The sequence below is a fragment of the Triticum urartu genome, chromosome 6A, assembly GCF_056163025.1.
Source record: "Triticum urartu cultivar PI428250 chromosome 6A, HENAU_Tu73, whole genome shotgun sequence".
Lineage (NCBI taxonomy): Eukaryota > Viridiplantae > Streptophyta > Magnoliopsida > Poales > Poaceae > Triticum > Triticum urartu.
In genome coordinates this window covers 229,144,177-229,153,840 of record NC_141878.1, presented here as the reverse complement: position 1 = coordinate 229,153,840, position 9,664 = coordinate 229,144,177, and positions in this window count along the sequence as shown.

Below are 9,664 nucleotides of genomic sequence, written 5' to 3'. Positions count from 1 at the left end.
ACTCACCCAATCCACGTCTACTAGCATAGCATAGCAATAATAAGCAAACGTAGAAGTAACTCCCAAAGGTTTGATAATTAGACAGGTAATAGGTACTACCTCAACTACTTCCAAAACCCACAATTTAATTAGATCCTAATCATGCAGTGTGTAAGGATTGATCTAATGCAATAAAACTAGGTAGTAGGAGGTATGATCAAAGTGTTACTTGCCTTGTTGATGATCCGGGAAACCTAGCGATTCGAAGTAACAAGCGGCGCACTCCGGGTACTCTATCACAAACAAACAAGCACACAATAAGTACTCAACTAATGCACAGGTAAAACTCAAATAAGAGATTTAACCAGAAAGTTCAACTTAAGAACTCCGGTTGGCAAAAAGAATCGAATCGAACGAAGCAACGAAAGACAAACGGCAAAAGAAATAGGCTTCGTTTACTATTCTGGATCTAAGGCAATTTTTACAGAAGCAAAAACTTGTTTAAGTTGGTTAAACGGAAAGAGGGTTTCGAGAGGAAACTCCAGGCGCTTGAATCGCCTGATTCCGATAAATGAGCGAAAAGATAAACTAAAACGAAAATCGGATCAGAAATCGCGATCAGAAAATCGCGGATTTAATCCGAGAAAAAGAAAAACGACGAACAGTTTAATGAACAAACATTCGTTAACTGATTCTAAACGAAGAACGTGTTCGTTAAAACGAACGAACGAGCGAACGCTCGCTAATTAGCCTAAACCGGGAAAAACCGATCTAAAGAAAAAATGAAACAAAAAAAACCGACGAAAACCGAACGGTTTTTCCGGGAAAACCGGTGGCGGGATCGAGGTAAACCTCGGGCAGCGGGGCAGCGGCGGCGGCTCCGGCGAGGCGGCGGCATCGGCGGCGGCGGGGTTCGGCGGGGCGGCGGGCGGCGGCATCGGCGGCGGCGGGGTCCGGCGGGGCGGCGGCGGCGGGCGGCGACGGCAGGGTCCGGGCGCGGGGTTCGAGGCGGGGGCGGCTAGGGTTTCGGCCCGGGTGGGCCGGCGGCTTATAAAGGCTGGGTCCGGGGGAGTCCGGGCCTAGCACGGCCCGTAGGTCGGTTCAGACGTTTTTTTTAAAAAAAACTTACGCTCGGAAAAAAACAAAAGGACTACTAAACGGACTCCAAATATCCCGAAATAAATTTTCCCCGGCTTCTAAAATCAAACCGCATAGGATGAACATTTATTTGGGGTCTAAATGCAATTTTGAAAAACGCACATTTTTCCTAAATTCAAATAAAATAGCAAATAAAACCAAATAAAATCTTATTTGATTTTTTTATTAAATCCTCAATATTTGTTTATTTTGGGAAAGTCATTTTATTCCCTCTCTCATATTTTTGTAATAGAAATAATTGAAGATAAAATAAATAAAATCAAATTATCCTATTTTGAAAATTTGAGACAACTCATATATGAAAATAACGAAATCCCCAACTCTCTCCGAGGGTCCTTGAGTTGCGAAAAATTTCTAGGATTAACCAGAATGCAATAAATATGATATGCAATGATGATCTAGTGTATAACATTCCAAATTGAAAACTTGGGATGTTACATTCGCAATCTTAGAACTGTTAATCTTATCACTAGAGGCTTTCCTAGAAACTTGATTGGATGTTTGCCTACTCTTAAGTGTACCTACACCATATGGAAATTTCTTGAGGAACTCTTTCCAAATTATTCCTTGAAAGATCTAGATGAAATTCTCCATAAATCCATTGCCTTGATTAAGATGAGTTCCAATTATCCCAATTTTGGTGACTGCTTATTTGAGCTTACTAATTTTACGAGTGCTAAAGGAGATGTTGGAATCATTAGCAACATCATTTCCAGAGCTATTAGAATTCATAAAGATAACTTTATAAATGATCATTTATCTAATGAATTACCCTCTCTAGGAATTGATCAATCACAAGATGATGTTGAACATGAATACTCTGATGAGGATGATGATGATAGTGACTATGACCTTGATGATGCAATGAGACACTTTGGTCTTATGGCAAATCTTCGCGACTACATGGCTGGAGGAAAGGAATGGGTCCTTGATAGTGGATGTACTGATCATATGACCGGAGATAAAGATATGTTTCATGAGCTTGCTGAAAACGACGGCCCTCGAAAGTATGTCACCTTTGGTGATAACTCAAAGGGTAAGGTGGTTGGCCTAGGTAAGGTGGCCATCTCACATGACAGCTCCATACAAAATTTCATGCTCGTTGAATCTCTTGGGTACAATTTACTTTTAGTATCTAGACTTGCTGATTTCGGTTTCAATGTTTTATTCACTGAAGTAGATTGCCAAGTGTTTCGTAGAGACAATCGTAAAATGGTCTTTACCGGAATACGTAGAGGTGATCTTTACATTGTTGATTTCACTAAAAAGGCTCAACCTAGAACTTGTTTAATTGCTAAATCCTCTAAAGGTTGGTTATGGCATAGACGATTAGGTCATATTGGTATGCGAAACCTTGACAAGCTTATTAAATAAAATCATATCATTGGCGTTAACGATGTGATATTTGATAAGGATAGACTTTGCAGTGCTTGTCAAGCAGGTAAACAGGTTGGAGGAAGGCATCCCGTGAAGAACATCATGACCACGAGAAGACCACTCGAGCTACTTCACATGGATCTTTTTGGTCCTAACGCTTACAAAAGTCTTGGTAGAAATTCTTTTGGTCTAGTTATAGTTGATGATTTTTCAAGATTTACGTGGGTGTTCTTTCTCGATGATAAATCGCAGGTCCAAAAGATCTTCAAGAACTTTGCTAGGAAGGCCCAAAATCAATTTGAAGTGAAAATCAAGAAGGTTCGCAGCGACAACGGAACGGAGTTCAAGAACGCAAATGTGGACACCTTTCTTGACGAAGAAGGGATTTCACATGAGTTCTCGGCTACGTACACACCTCAACAAAATGGAGTTGTTGAGAGGAAGAACCGGACACTCATTGAAATGGCGAGAACGATGCTTGATGAGTACAAGACGCCAAAGCACTTTTGGGCGGAAGCGGTTGAGACAGCTTGTCATGCGACAAATCGCTTGTATCTTCACAAGCTACTCGGCAAGACGGCATACGAGCTCCTCACCGGTAACAAACCACAAGTTGGATACTTTCGAGTATTCGGCTCAAAGTGCTACATTCTTGATAAACATCGTCGTTCTAAATTTGCTCCTAAGTCTCATGAAGGTTTCCTACTTGGTTATGGCTCAAACTCTCACACATATCGTGTCTACAACAATTTCACCCGAAAGGTTGAAGAGACGGTAGATGTGAAGTTTGATGAATCTAATGGCTCGCAAGTAGAGCAATTGCCAATTGATGTAGGAGACAAAGACCCTTCAGAAGCAATCCAAGACTTGTCTATTGTCAATCCTAAGAAACCTAATCATGTTTACAAACTTCACAAAGCTCTTTATGGTCTTAAACAAGCTCCTAGAGCATGGTATAAATGCTTGACCAAGTTCCTTATTGAGAAAGGCTTTGAAATTGGAAAAATAGATTCTACTCTTTTACTAAAAGGGTTAATGGGGAACTATTTGTATGCCAAATTTATGTCTATGATATTATATTTGGATCAACTAACCCTCATTTTAGTGAAAAGTTTGGAAAGCTAATGTCAGAGAAGTTTGAGATGTCGATGATGAGTGAACTCAAATTCTTTCTCGGTTTGCTAATCAAGCAAACTAAGGAAGGCACCTTTGTATCTCAAACGAAGTACACCAAGGACTTATTCAAGAAGTTCAATATGCAGGAATGCAAAGGTATGACTACACCCATGCCTACTAGTGAACATCTTGATTTAACCAAAGATGGTGAACCGGTTGACCAAAAGGTTTATCGCTCTATGATTGGTTCATTGTTATATCTATGTGCTTCACGCCCCGATATTATGCTAAGTGTGTGCATGTGTGCACGATAGCAAGCCACTCCTAAAGAATGTCATCTTAAGGCCGTGAAAAGGATAGTGAGATACTTAATCCATACACAAATTTTTTGGCATTTGGTATCCAAAAAGGGCTTCCTTTGATCTTGTTGGACACTCCGATTCAGACTATGCCGGTGACAAGGTTGATAGAAAGTCCACTTCAGGTACTTGTCAATTTCTTGGTAGATCTCTTGTGTCTTGGTCTTCCAAGAAACAAAACTCGGTATCCTTATCCACCGTCGAAGCGGAATACATTGTCGCTGGATCATGTTGTGCTCAATTACTTTGGATGACCCAAACTCTTAAAGATTATGGAATATATGTGAAACATGTTCCATTCCTATGTGACAATGAAAGTGCTATTAAAATTGCTCACAATCCCATGCAACATTCTCAAACTAAGCATATTGAAGTTCGTCATCATTTCATTCGAGATCATGTTGCCAAAGGGGACATTAATCTTAAGCATGTTCGCACCCATAAGCAATTGGTGGATATATTTACCAAACCACTTGATGAGAAAGTGTTTTGCAGGTTAAGAGGTGAATTGAACATCATTGATGCTCTAAACTTGGAGTAGGAACTCCATTTAATACATGCAAGGCATGAGCCTATGACTAATCCTTGATATTTCTCTTATGTTGACTATCTTATGTCTTGAATATATTTGCACCTTGCATGCTATCTAACCCGTGTAGGTACTTGGATGAATCGAAATCTATGAGATTGCAACTCACTCACATCTTGAGTATATCACCAAGTCGCTACACAATGGTGGATGAAGACAAGGAAGCACGCAACCATTCAAACATATCCTTTGACAAATTTTATGTTGAGTTTCATGATTGTCATTTTGGATATACAAGTGCTCTTCCTTGCAAGAACTAACCCATGTAGATAGACGAACTCAAACTCCAAGTGATGCTCCCAACTCTTGATGAGCTACATCAACCTTGAGCAACCCACACAAGTTCAACTACATGATCATAATCAACACCACCACCCAAGGTATGCTATTCCATCTTAGAGAAGCCTTACTCCAAGTCATGGGATAAAGCAACTCAACAAGATGTGGATACATCAAGATGCTTTAACGAAAAATGGTAACCCCATTTTGAGCTTAAACGATGAGTATGACCAAAGATCAAGTGATCTCACTTGACTCCTAAGTCAATATACTCTAACATAGGTGACTTTGTCACCGCCCAATTCTAGATGAAGTTCTCTTGTGTTCTTTTCTGTGCTCTTGCATTTGTCTCATGCGTACTTGTTTCCCTCTTCAATTTAAATTCCTTGCAAATCCTTGTGAGATCTTACTTGTCTAGTGAGCTGAGGTGACAAGTGTTTTCTCTGCGATGAACTCGGTCACACCGGGCTATTTACTTCGGTCCAACCGAACCCTTTTGGTGCCACCGAAGCACCAAAATCGGTGCTACCGATTTCACTCCAAGAAAAACATCTTGCCACTTGTTTCTGAATTCTTTTTTATCTAGCTTCACTCAATGAATCTTGTCCTCGACCAGCATCCTACTCAAATTGCTGCTTTGTTCTGTGACTCAAGGACCAAACCCATCATGACAAAAATCCAGAAGAACCCTTCTTGGAAATTGATGTCAAAGGGGGAGAGAGAGATCATCACATCAAAGGTTAATCATATCTATAGGGGGAGAGAATACTCTAGGGAAGAAAGAGACCCCAAATGCTTGGTGTTCAAGAGGAGAGAAGTCACATGTCTTCAAGAGGGGAAAGACATGTTCATATTTGCTCAATTGCATTAGCTCTGTTTATTTCCTTTGAGCTCTGATTTTCTGCTCCCTATCTTCTCCCAATATCTCATGTTAGATTCAGGGGGAGCAAGACATCTAAGGGAAGGAAATCCTTGAATTTATTGCATATCTTTACCTTTGGGGACATGTCTTTATCCAATGTGGTACTTAGTACTCACTCTACATGTCATCCTAGTCTTGGTACTCTTGTGGTCTCTCTTGTTTGCTCTGTCCAGTAGGTGTATCTGTGTTATCTAACCTTGTTTACGCAGGTTCATCCCATCCTAAGCCAACTCAAGACCACAAGGTAAGTATATGCATCACAGTCATGTGAATAAGAATTTTTTGCTGATGTACATACTGTTTGCAAGAAGGGCCCATGAGAATGAAGTTACACTTCTCATATTTTCATCATTTGCTCTGATGCATATAGCCAAGATACATGTAGCACATTGCTTACTATGTCATGTTTATGCATTCACATGCTCCTATATTCCATATTCACATGATTGCATACATGCAGGGGGAGCCTATGCAAGTTACATGTCTTTCCAAAGCTTTACTTACTACTCTTAATATCTTAATCTAAAGCTTTGATGTATGTTGTCATCAATTACCAAAAAGGGGGAGATTGAAAGCACAAGTGCTCCCTAGGTGGTTTTGGTAATTAATGTCAACATATCTCTTGTTGGACTAACATTTTTATCTAGTATGTTTCAGATAAGTTCAACAGTGAAGTGGCATGGACTAGAGGATGTGAAACCCCTTCAAGATGCTAAGGACAAAGGATTGGCTCAAGCTCAAAGCTCAAGACTCTACATTTTCTATTTTAGTGATCCAAGATCACATTGAGTCTATAGGAAAAGCCAATACTATCAAGGAGGGATGAGGTGTTGCTTAATGAGGCTCTTGCTCAAATGCTTAGTGATATGATCCAAAGCCCTCAAGTACTTTCTCACATCCACATATGACCTAAACCAAAAGTCAAACTCGGACCCACCGATTCTTCCTATCAGGCGCCACCGAGTTTCAAATGTCATAGCCACTGCCACAAACCCTAGGCAAATCGGTCTCACCGATAGGGATCTCGGTCTCACCGAGATGGGATTGCAAAGTCTCTGTTGCCTATTGCAATACTTTCGGTCTCACAGAAACTTGCGATCGGTCCCATCGAGATTGCAATGTAAACTCTCTGTTTTCCCTTCATAACATTTCGGTCTCACCGAAATAAGCGATCGGTCTCACCGAGTTTACCTGACCAACTCTCTGGTTAGCTTATTACCAAAATCGGTCTCACCGAGTTTGTGTAATCGGTCCCACCGAGATTACATTATGCCCTGACCCTAATCATATCGGACCTACCGAGTTGCATGTCGGTCCCATCGAAAACCCTAACGGTCACTAACTTTGCTGAATCGGTCCGACCGAGTTTGGGAAGTTATGTGTAACGGTTAGATTTTGTGTGGAGGCTATATATACCCCTCCACCACCTCTTCATTCGTGGAGAGAGCCATCAGAACGAACCTACACTTCCAACCTATTTTTTCTGAGAGAGAACCACCTACACTTGTGTTGAGACCAAGATATTCCATTCCTAGCATATGAATCTTGATCTCTAGCCTTCCCAAGTTGCTTTCCACTCAAATCTTCTTTCCACCAAATCCAAATCTTGTGAGAGAGAGTTGAGTGTTGGGGAGACTACCATTTGAAGCACAAGAGCAAGGAGTTCATCATCAACACACCATTTGTTACTTCTTGTAGAGTGGTGTCTCCTAGATTGGCTAGGTGTCACTTGGGAGCCTCCGACAAGATTGTGGAGTTGAACCAAGGAGTTTGTAAGGGCAAGGAGATCGCCTACTTCGTGAAGATCTACCGCTAGTGAGGCAAGTCCTTCATGGGCGATGGCCATGGTGGGATAGACAAGGTTGCTTCTTCATGGACCCTTCGTGGGTGGAGCCCTCCGTGGACTCGCGCAACCGTTACCTTTGTGGGTTGAAGTCTCCATCAACGTGGATGTACGATAGCACCACCTATCGGAACCACGACAAAAACATCCATGTCTCCAATTGCGTTTGAATCTTCCAAACCCTTCCCTTTACATTCTTACAAGTTGCATGCTTTACTTTCCGCTGCTCATATACTCTTTGCATGCTTGCTTGATATGTATTATGTTTGTTAAACTTGTGCCTAAACTCCACTTCAACTTAAGAAAATTAAAAACTGCAACTGTTAGCACTTAGTGTCTAATCACCCCTCCCCCCTAGACACCTCTTCTCGATCCTTTCACTCATCCTCGTCCTTTTCCTTTATCATCAGTCGAATTGCTTCAGCCTCGGCGTCGTCGATGTCGACGATTACCACGCGATGCTCGATCCAGCATTTCCCCTATTAGGGGGTAATCCTGGGTGAAGTGCTAGTATGAGTCCGTCGACAGATACCCCGGCAAGCATATTTTGGCAAGGCTGCCCACGTTGGCATGGTCCATGCAACGACAGCCGTTGGACTGACTTAAAAAGAAAGGGTAGAAAGGGGAGGAGGACCAGAGGAGCCCGACGCACGCCAGCCGCAAGGAGTACGTGTCGGTCCCTGCCGTTAACAAAGAAATCACCTGATTAGCTTCTGCTCCCCCATGTGCCTCGGGCGCGCCTAGGAGCGCGGCCTAGTAGAAGAAAAAGGGGGATCAAAACAAAAGCTAAGTTTGCGTTATCTCCTCTTACTAATGCCTTTCAAGTCTTTGCAGTCGTTTATCCCTTAAACACTAGTGAGCGTTCGCATAGTGAAACCCCACATGCGATGGAACCTTGGTTAGTTTCTTTGATCACACCATCGTCCTATCCAGAGCCATGCTCGCAGGTCGAGAGGCTGCATCAAGAGATACCTAGGAAAAACCTTCTAGGACGAATCCACGCCAAGATGACTGTTAAGGGCCGGACCCTTACGACAATTGCGGCAATATGATATCGGCAGACATCCTGAGCTTACACGGGAATTGATCATACGAACGCAAGCATATAGGGTTTGCCCTGCGTCGTCTATTAGGGGGTAATCCTGAGCGTCAGAGGAAGCGTGCCATTCAGGGAGGGGGCATTTCCCCTATTAGGGGGTAATCCTGAGCGGCGGAGGAAGCGTGACATTCAGGGAGGGGCTCGCCCTGCGTCGTCTCGCCTCCTCATCTGCTTGGGGGAATGGAGATCCTGTCTCCATCATCTCCAGCGGGCGGGGCCAAGTCTTCGCTCCCAGGCCGAGGGCTGAACTGGGGGCTCGGCATGGGGTCTTCTGCATCCGTCCCCGCCAAGGCCGAGCTCTCCACGCCCTCCAACGACCCTAGGCGCTAGAGCCTCTTCTAGGAATGATGGATGAGGGTGTCTGTGTCCTCCTCCACCTTCCTGATCGGCAACAACAAACAAAGACAAAAGGTCAGTCAGCCAAAGTAATTGGACATGCGCAAGTTATCCATAAAAGGAAAAAAATCTCCTTACTCTTCCGCGAGGAGCATGGAGTTCAACTTGAACTTCATGGGAGGTGGAGACTCCCGCCTTCTCTTTTGAGGCGGGGGACAGAACTCCCCAGCAGCTTCGGTGCCTGTCATGACATCAGGAGCTCCGGGGAAGAGGAGCTCTACGAGGAGCTCGAGCCGAACCAGGGGCTGGACTCCGCCTCCATGGTTGCGGGCCCTTTGGCGGAAGAAGCCTTGGCCTAAGCAAGGCGAGGGGATTGGCGACATGCCACCTCGGCCTTGGTAGACTTGGTGGAGGTCTTCTTCACCCTCTTGGTGGCTGCCGTTGGGTTGGAGTTCACTGCTCCTCGAGTCACGGCGAGCCTGCGGGTGCGCTGGTTTGGGTCCGGTGTAGGGGCTTGTGGTCCAGCCGCAAGCCACTCATCTTCAGGGGCCGCTGCCGCATCCTCCTCCCTCTCCTCCTCCTCTCCCTCCTGGAGCTCTGTTTCTGC